Source organism: Saimiri boliviensis, chromosome 9, assembly GCF_048565385.1.
Source record: "Saimiri boliviensis isolate mSaiBol1 chromosome 9, mSaiBol1.pri, whole genome shotgun sequence".
In the NCBI taxonomy this organism is placed as follows: domain Eukaryota; kingdom Metazoa; phylum Chordata; class Mammalia; order Primates; family Cebidae; genus Saimiri; species Saimiri boliviensis.
Window position 1 is genome coordinate 117,242,226 of NC_133457.1, and position 8,825 is coordinate 117,251,050.

The 8,825-nt window shown below is 43.6% G+C and overlaps 1 long non-coding RNA gene across 1 annotated transcript; it reads left to right on the top strand.

Moving 5' to 3' along the window:
* The first annotated feature begins 6,028 nt into the window (after positions 1 to 6,028).
* LOC141585544 (uncharacterized) lies at positions 6,029 to 8,286 on the top strand. The gene is made up of 2 exons (XR_012519090.1): positions 6,029 to 6,463; positions 7,908 to 8,286. It is a non-coding gene; the product is annotated as an uncharacterized LOC141585544 (long non-coding RNA).
* Positions 8,287 to 8,825: the final 539 nt, after the last annotated feature.

The following is an 8,825-nucleotide window of genomic DNA, read 5'->3' on the forward strand; positions in this document are numbered from 1 at the left end:
CCTGCCAAAAACAAGCAATGGGGAAAGGATTCCCTGTTTAATAAGTGGTGTTGGGAAAACTGGTTAGCAGTGTGCAGAAAGCAGAAAGTGGACCCTTTCCTGACACCTTACACGAAAATTAACTCCAGATGGATTAAAGTCTTAAACATAAGACTTAACACCATAAAAACCCTAGAAGAAAACCTAGGCAAAACCATTCAGGACATAGGCACAGGCAAGGATTTCATGACTAAAACACCAAAAGCATTGGCAACAAAAGCCAAAACAGAAAAATGGAGTCTAATTAAACTCCAGAGCTTCTGTACAGCAAAAGAAACAATCATTAGAGTGAACTGGCAACCAACAGAATGGGAAAAAATTTTGCGATCTACCCGTCTGACAAAGGGCTAATATCCAGAACCTACAGAGAACTAAAACAGATTTACAAGAAAAAAAAAACAAACAAACCCATCCAAAAGTGAGAGAAGGATATGAAAAGACACTTTTCAAAAGAAGACATATATGAGGCCAACAAACATATGAAAAAATGCTCAACATCACTGGTCATTAGAGAAATGCAAATCCAAACTACATTGAGATACCATCTCACGCCAGTTAGAATGGCGATCGTTAAAAATTCTGGAGACAACAGATGCTGGAAAGGATGTGGAGAAGTAGGAACACTTTTACACTGTTGGTGGGAGTGAAAATTAGTTTAGCTATGTGGAAGACAGTGTCGCGATTCCTTAAGGACCTAAAAATAGAAATTCCATTTGACCCAGCAATCCTATTACTGGGTATATACCCAAAGGATTATAAATTGTTCTGTTATAAAGACACATGCACACGTATGTTCATTGCAGCACTGTTTACAATAGCAAAGACCTGGAACCAACCCAAATGCCCATCGATGATAGACTGGACAAGGAAAATGTGGCACATATACACTATGGAATACTAGGCAGTCATACAAAACGATGAGTTTGTGTCCTTTGTAGGGACATAGATGAATCTGGAAACCATGATTCTCAGCAAATTGACACAAGAACAGAAAATCAAACACTGCATGTTCTCACTCACAGGTGGATGTCGAACAATGAGAACACATGGACACAGGGAGGGGAGCATCATCACACACTGGGGTCTGTTGCGGGGTGACAAGGGAGGGACGTGGGAGGTGGGGTGGGGAGGTCGGGGAGGGATAACTTGGGGAGAAATGCCAGATGTAGGTGACGGGGGGACGGCATCTTTATGCCACTATAGTAAATGGGAGGCTGATTTTCTTGCCACAGATAGAAACTGAAAAAATACATACCAATTTTTAAAATTTGTTTTTACCTTTTATTTTAGGTTCAGGGGTACATGTGCAAGCTTGTTATATAGGTAAATTGTGTGTCATGGGGTTTTGGTGTACAGATTATTTTGTCACCCAGGTAATAAGTATAGCACCCAATAGGGAGTTTTTCCATCCTCTTCCCACCTCACCTTTCACCCTTAAGTATACATGTGTCCATGAAAAATACACAACTATTAAGAGCAATAAGGCCAGACGCAGTGGCTCACGCCTGTAATCCCAGCACTTTGGGAAGCCGAGGTGGGCGAATCACCTGATGTCAGGAGTTTGCAACCAGCCTGACCAACATGGTGAAACCTCGTCTCTACTAAAAACACCAAAATTAGCTGGGCGTGGTGACTCGAACCTGTAATCCCCGCTACTCGGGAGGCTGAGGCAGAAGAATTGCTTCAACCTGGGAGGCGGAGTTAGCAGTGAGCCGAGATCGCACTACTGCACTCCAGCCTGGGTGATAGAGCCAGACCCCATTTCTAAAAGAAAATTAAAAATAGGTACAGATACAGAATTTTCCATTTTTTCCGCAAGAATGGTGCATCCTGAAGTATGTTATGCCAGCCACTGGTGGGATATGGAAGGGCATTTGAGAGCTATCAGCAAAATTACCTAATACTTTTGTTTGTTTGTGGTGCCATCATGGCTCACTGCTGCCTGGGTATCCTGGACTCAATCTCTCTTCCCACCTAGGCCTCCCTAGTAGCTGGGACTACAGGCGTGAACCAAACACGCTGGCTGGATTTCTCCATCTTTAGGTTCGTAATGCTTAACCTTCCTGTTTCTTAGTTTCTCATCATTAGAATGGGGCTGTTTCACTGTGCGCAGTGGCTCACACCTGTAATCGCAGCACCTTGAAAGGCCAAGATGAGAGGCTCTCTTGAGGCCAGGAGTTTGAGACCAGCAACAAATTGAGACCGCCATCTCTAAAAAATTTAGCCAGGCATGGTGATGCCTGTCTGTAGTCTTAGCTATTCCGGAGGCTGAGGCAGGAAGATCAGTCGAGCCCAGGAAGTAGAGACTGCCGTGAGCTGTGATCACACCACTGCACTCCAGCCTGGGCAACAGAGCAAGACCTTGTCTCAAAAAACAAAAACAAACACAGAGCGAGGATGTTTGTAAAAATAGTCATCATCATTGAGAAATAACTGAGCTGAGCATTTTGCACCCATTAGTTTATATAACCTTCATAAAGTTTCCATAATGACATATTATTATTGAGGTTGTATCTATGAGGACTCCGAGGTATAAAGAGGTAGTTTTGATCTGTCACACAGCTTGTCACTGCAAGGAGTGTGAACCCAAGACCATCTGAACGTGAAGCCTTGACATCCTACAGTCCTGCCTCTCCGTGCTGGCCACCTCATGGGGGCTGAGAGGAGCCAAATGAACTAACGATGAAGAAGATGCACTGGTGCCGGGCGCGGTGGCCCACGCCTGTAATCCCAGCACTTTCAAAAGCCAAGGCAGGAGGATCATGAGGTCAGGAGATCGAGACCATCCTGGCCAATATAGAGAAACCCTGTCTTTACTAAAAGTAGAAAAAAATTAGCTGCGCATGGTGGTGCGTGCCTGTAATCCCATCTACTCAGGAGACTGAGGCAGGAGAATCACTTTAATCAGGGAGTTGGAGGCTACAGTGAGCTGAGATCGTGCCACTCCACTCCAGCTTGGCAGCAGAACAGGACGCTGGCAAAAACAAAAAAGAAAAAAAAAAGATGCACTAGGGATAAAGAAGGGAGGCTACTTATGGGTGCTTGGCATGGGTCAGAGACTCTTAGAAGCACTTTTTCTGTATCAGCTCATCTCATCCTCATCATAGATGTGTAATGGAAGCCTTAGTATTATTTCCATTTTACAAATAAGGTGCAGAACATTTAATTAACTTGCAACTAGCAAGAGCTGAACCTGAATTGGAACCCAAGGGGTCTGGCTCCAGAGCCTGTCCCCCTACACCCGATAAAGGCAGCGTACAGACGGTACCACTGTTTATATCATCACCCATGACAGTTTCAACTCTGCAACTGAAGACTTATCTGTCGGCCTCAGGCTCTTAACTTAGTCCCTGCCCAGCCCTACCTTGCTTGATTTTCTTTTTATCATAAGATGGAATTCAGATGACCTGAGCCTTCTAAGGAATTAACCTGTGGCAGGAAGGTGCTCATTCACTCATTCATTCACCTAACCAACCTAACTGGTGTCTGCCTATGCCAGGCACCGCACTGTGTGTCAACAAAACAGAAAAGCGGTTGTGTGTGATGGTTCAGATGGGAGCCATAACAACCATACAGACCCGAGATCCACACCCCACATCCACATTCACAAGTTTGCAGGACTTCTGGCTTGAACTTCTGCGAGCATCTGTTACCTCATTCTTATTCCTATAAAATAAGACGACTAAACTTGTCCGTAATTTATTTTTTCCCACAATCTTTTTTTTTTTTTTTTTTTTTTTTGAGACGGAGTCTTGCTCTGTCGCCCAGGCTGGAGTGCAGTGTACTGCAACCTCTGCCTGCAGGGTTCAAGCGATTCTTCAGCCTCAGCCTCCCCAGCAGCTGGGATTACAGGTGGAAACCACCATGCCCAGCTAATTTTTAAATTTCTGTGCAGATATGGTTTCACCATGTTGACCAGGCTGGTCTCAAACTCCTGATCTCAAGTAACCTGCCCATCTTAGCTTCCCAGAGGGCTGGGATTACAGGTGTGAGCCACTAAGCCTGTCCTTTTCCCATAATTTTCTTTTTGGAGATAATCTTCTGGGTGGATATTTACTGTATACATATCTTCTTAATTGATTATCTTCTATTGAGTAGGGGGGTATCATTATAATTTTCACCTTTGTATTATCCTGATTATAAAAGTAATACAGGCCCACAATCCTGTGTACCCAACCCAGGGGCCAGATGCATTTTGTGAGCCAAATTTTTTGAGCTTTTAGATGAATTTTGTTTACACCAAATGTCAAATAATACATTAATACTTGTTCTTCAGAGAAATGTATATATAGTTACACCACCTGAGAACATTAAAGATTTCGTGTAAACTCAGAAGAATTCATATTTTGCTGTCAAAGGAGCTTTGTGGATTTTGGAATTACAGGTACGGAATTATTAATGGGACTTGTATATGCCTATGGTGGCAAATTTGGAAAAATACAGTGAAGTAATAGAAATTAACAAGAAATAACTGCTGGAAATTTCATGTATGTTTTCTAATTCACTGAATTATTCAACAGTATCATTGATCCTCTATTATATGTTCTAGGCCAGTGGTTTTCAAAGGGGAAATTTTGTCCCCCGGGAGGATTTAGCAATATTTGGAAACATTTTGGTTGTCACATCTAGGGCCGGGTGCTCTTGACATAGGTCGAGTTCAGGATGGTGCTAACATCCTGCTATGCATAGAACAGCCCTCATGACAAAGAATTATCCAGCCCTGAATGTCAATAGTACCATGGATAAGAAGCTTGAGAAATCTTGGCCAGGCATGGTGGCTCACGCCTGTAATCCCAGCACTTCGGGAGGCCGAGGTGGGTGGATCACGAGGTCAAGAGATCAAGACCATCCTGACCAGCATGGTGAAATCCCATCTCTATTGAAAATACAAAAATTAGCTGGGCGCAGTGGCACGCGCCTGTGGTCCCAGCTACTTGGGAGGCTGAGGTGGAAGAATCGCTTGAACCCAGGAGGCGGAGGTTGCAGTGAGCCGAGATTGCACCATTGCACTCCAGCCTGGTGACAGCAAGACTCCATCTCAAAAAAAAAAAAAAAAAAAGAAATCTTGGCTACGCTTTGGACACACGGCAATGAAGAAAACAGTTAAAAGTTAATCTATTTACTATACATTTATACAATATATATAATATATGCACACACAGACAAATAAAAGGGTTTTAAAATATTATAGTATTCCATATATAGTTTTTTAACTTAACATTGCTTCATGAATATTTTACAATATTATCAAAAACTCTTCAAACACATAATTTTTATGCCTATAGAATATTGCCTCAGAAAGAAAATTACTTTTAGCCTTTATATAAAAGTGGATTTTTCCTTCTTTATTTAAAATAATGCTGTGATGAACATCCTCATATTTACATTGGTTTATGACATCTCTGATTATTTCATCGGGTTCTCAGGCTAATCAGTTCATTCTGGAGGTAGGATCATTGAGTCAAAGAATAAAACTTTAAAACATCCTTAGCGTACATGATAAAATTCCTTTGCAGAAAGGTTGTTCGCACATTTAAAAATCAGAGACTTATGGTGCCAAATAAACACAGCTAGTTCAAGCTATGAATAACACATTCGGAAAATTCAGGTGACCGGAAGGAGCCTTCAGAAAGAGAATAGCCTGTTGGCTCTTGTCAGTTGGTCATTTGGTCCTGGATGGTCTGAGTATATTTCCTCTCAGTCAGGCTATTGGTCCACATTGTATTGTAATCACCCCAGTATGCATACAGATTGGACACAGTTCAAGGACTGGGCAGTAAAACATAATCATGAAGTGACTAACTTGTGGGAGAAGTGGAAAAGAGCTCAGACTATGAAAGCCATGTGGCAGAAAACCCTGGGAGGAGGTGATCACCATTTCTAAGCATTGAAATTCCATAAATAAAAGTCTAGAAGAGGAACTTCTTTGGAGATGATTTAAAAGGTAATGGCATATATTTGAACAAAGAGGATTCCAGACTGGAATCTCAAGAGGAAGCTTCCTTGTCGTGGCTCTCAACAGGAATAATCCGTTGAGGAAATGATAGAATTCCTTTTAAAGTGTCAGTAGGTGAAACAGCAAGAGGAATACGGGCCAATCAGATAACGTGGATCTGCCCTCCAGCGAGCGCTGCATGGGAGCTCAGTAGAATGAGTAAGATTCTCCCAGACCCAGGGTGAGGGAGCAGAGTCTCTGCTCTAGGGGGCAGCTGAATGGAGAACCTCCATTTGGAGGGAAGAAAGTTCCCAGTTTTACTTTTGCTGAGGCTGAAGGAGAACAGAAGCTCATCAAGTGGAGGAGGGCTGGCTGCCACTGTCGCCATAAAAAGGGAGTGGTAGTCAATATTTTCAGCTTTGCAGGCTCTCCAGGCTCTGTGTCAGCCATTCACCTCTGCCTTCGTAGACCAAACAGTCATAGACATAGGTAAATAATGGCTGTGGGGGTGTGGCTAGGGGTGTGTGTGTGTGTGTGTGTGTGTGTGTGTGTGTAAGACAGAGTTTTGCTCTTGTTGCCCAGGCTGGAGTGCAGTGGCGCGATCTCAGCTCACTGCAACCTCTGCCTCCCGGGTTCAAGAGATTCTTTTGCCTCAGTCTCCTGAGGAGCTGGGATTACAGACGCGTGCCACCATGCCCAGCTAATTTTTTGTATTTTTAGTAGAGATGGGGTTTCACCATGTTGGTGAGGCTGGTCTTGAACTCCTGACCTCATGATCCGCCCACCTCAGCCTCCCAAAGTGTCGGGATTACAGGCATGAGCCACCGCGCTGGCCTCACTGTGTTTTAGTAAAACCTTTATTCACACAAACAGGCAGTGCCTAGGGAGCATGGTTTGCTGACACACGATCTCAAGACGTGGGAAAGACGCCCCATAAAAGAGCAAGGAAATTTAAAGAGAAATGGGTTCAAGTACCATCTCTATACTTAATGGCTAGTTAATTAACCTTTTTGAACATCTGGGGTTTTTTTTGGGTCCATGAAAAGGGTTAATTGCAGTGCCTCCTTCATGGATTTGTTTTCAGAATCAAATGGAACAATGCCTGAATAATGTTTATCATAGGCCTGGGCACACAGAAGTACTAAAATAAGAGACAGATGAAAAAGAATGCATGTTTTGTTATAGTTCTTACCCTATTCTCTTGGGTTTGTGTAACTGTTTCCTTCACTAGAATGAGCTCCTGGAGTTCAAAGATCCCACTTACTTAACACACATCTCCAGTGCTTGTCCTGGTGGCACATGGCGGGTGGTGTCTTGGGTGTGAAAGCAGCCTAGAGAGGGGGTTTAGGGGCAGTGGTTTAGGGAGGGAAGGCACCCAGGGGCATGGAATCCAAGGAAGCAGGACAAGGTAGGAGAAGCAAAGCAGAGGTTTTTGTCAGCTGGAGTCTAGCTTCAGCCCGATGCCTTGTGGATATACATTGCCCGTATCGGGAGCAGGTACTGCACCCCAGCGTTAGCTCCTGTTGAAGCAAAAGACCGGCCTTTCATGCCCTGGAACAGTCAGTTACTGGCTGTGGGCTGGCTTCTTTAAGAGTGAGGAGATAATCTCCCAGGTGAATTGGCTTCTGGTCTGCTGAACGAGAGCAGCTGGGAGCTGTTAGCACTGCCAGTGGGTTGGGGGATGGGAGAGGGAGGCAGGACAGCTTCTCTGCTGTGCCCAATTATTGCTTGTCCCGTAAAAGCCTATGTGTTCTGAGGTTATGCTCTAAATCACCCATGAAACACAGCTGGTTTATAGGAAAATGGAGAAGGGCAGAGCTGGGGTGACTAAGTCATCACCTGTCACTCCAGAGATAAATGGTTTAGACTTAGAGGCCGAGCCCAGAGATGGTGAGGAACTTGACTCAAGGATGGTGATGTTCTCTCTTTGCAGGGACAGGAAGTGGCTTCTTTTTCAGTGGCCTGTGGGCGTTTCCTTTGCCTGGAGGAGTGTGTGGCATCATCCAGACTGAGCGTTGCTGAAATCCCTCACCCTGCTTGACACAAGTGGCAGTAGCGCCACAGTAACATCTGCCTGCGTTCTGGCATCTAGCAAGAGTGGGATCGAATCCCAACTCTGCCACTTTAGCCATGTGACCTTGAGCCAATAACTTACAATATAAGCCTCAGTTTCCATGTCTGTAAAATGGGAACAGCAATATTTCCCAATTCTTAGAGCTTTTGTGAGGATTAGAGTTAATGCTTATAAAATGTTTAGTATGATGGCTGGCACCTAATTAAAGTTCAGTGTCAATACATGGTAATTTTATTTACTTTCTTTGTTATGATGGTGTATTTATTTATTTATGGAAATGGTGTTTGTTGTTCAGGTAATGTTTCCCAATTGTCATTTGCATATTACTTTGGATTTCTGCCATAGCTGTTGCCACCTGTACCATTATTTATTTAACATACATTAATTGACTCTTGAAAATGAAACTTACATATAATAAACTTGCCAATGAGACCAGGACCCTAAGAGGTTTGGATGGGCTAGTGCTTGGCCTATGGTAGATACGCTGTGAATGAGAGCTACTGTTATCATCAGCATTGACATTAAATGACTCTTAGCTTTGTGTTCTATCTGGGAATTTGCGTTGGCTCACTTCATTTCTTCCTTTTAGAATCAAGTTGCCTGCATTCTCTGCACTGGATGAGGTCACGTCTTTACTCCTGCCTGGGCTAACCGAAGCATTCTTAAAGTGGCTTGCTTGGCTAAGAATTTCATGCATAATATCAGGGGATTTTTTTCCGCTGTTAAATAACCTGGGCTGTGACAGATTACAAGGAAGTCGTTACTCAGAGCTAAAGG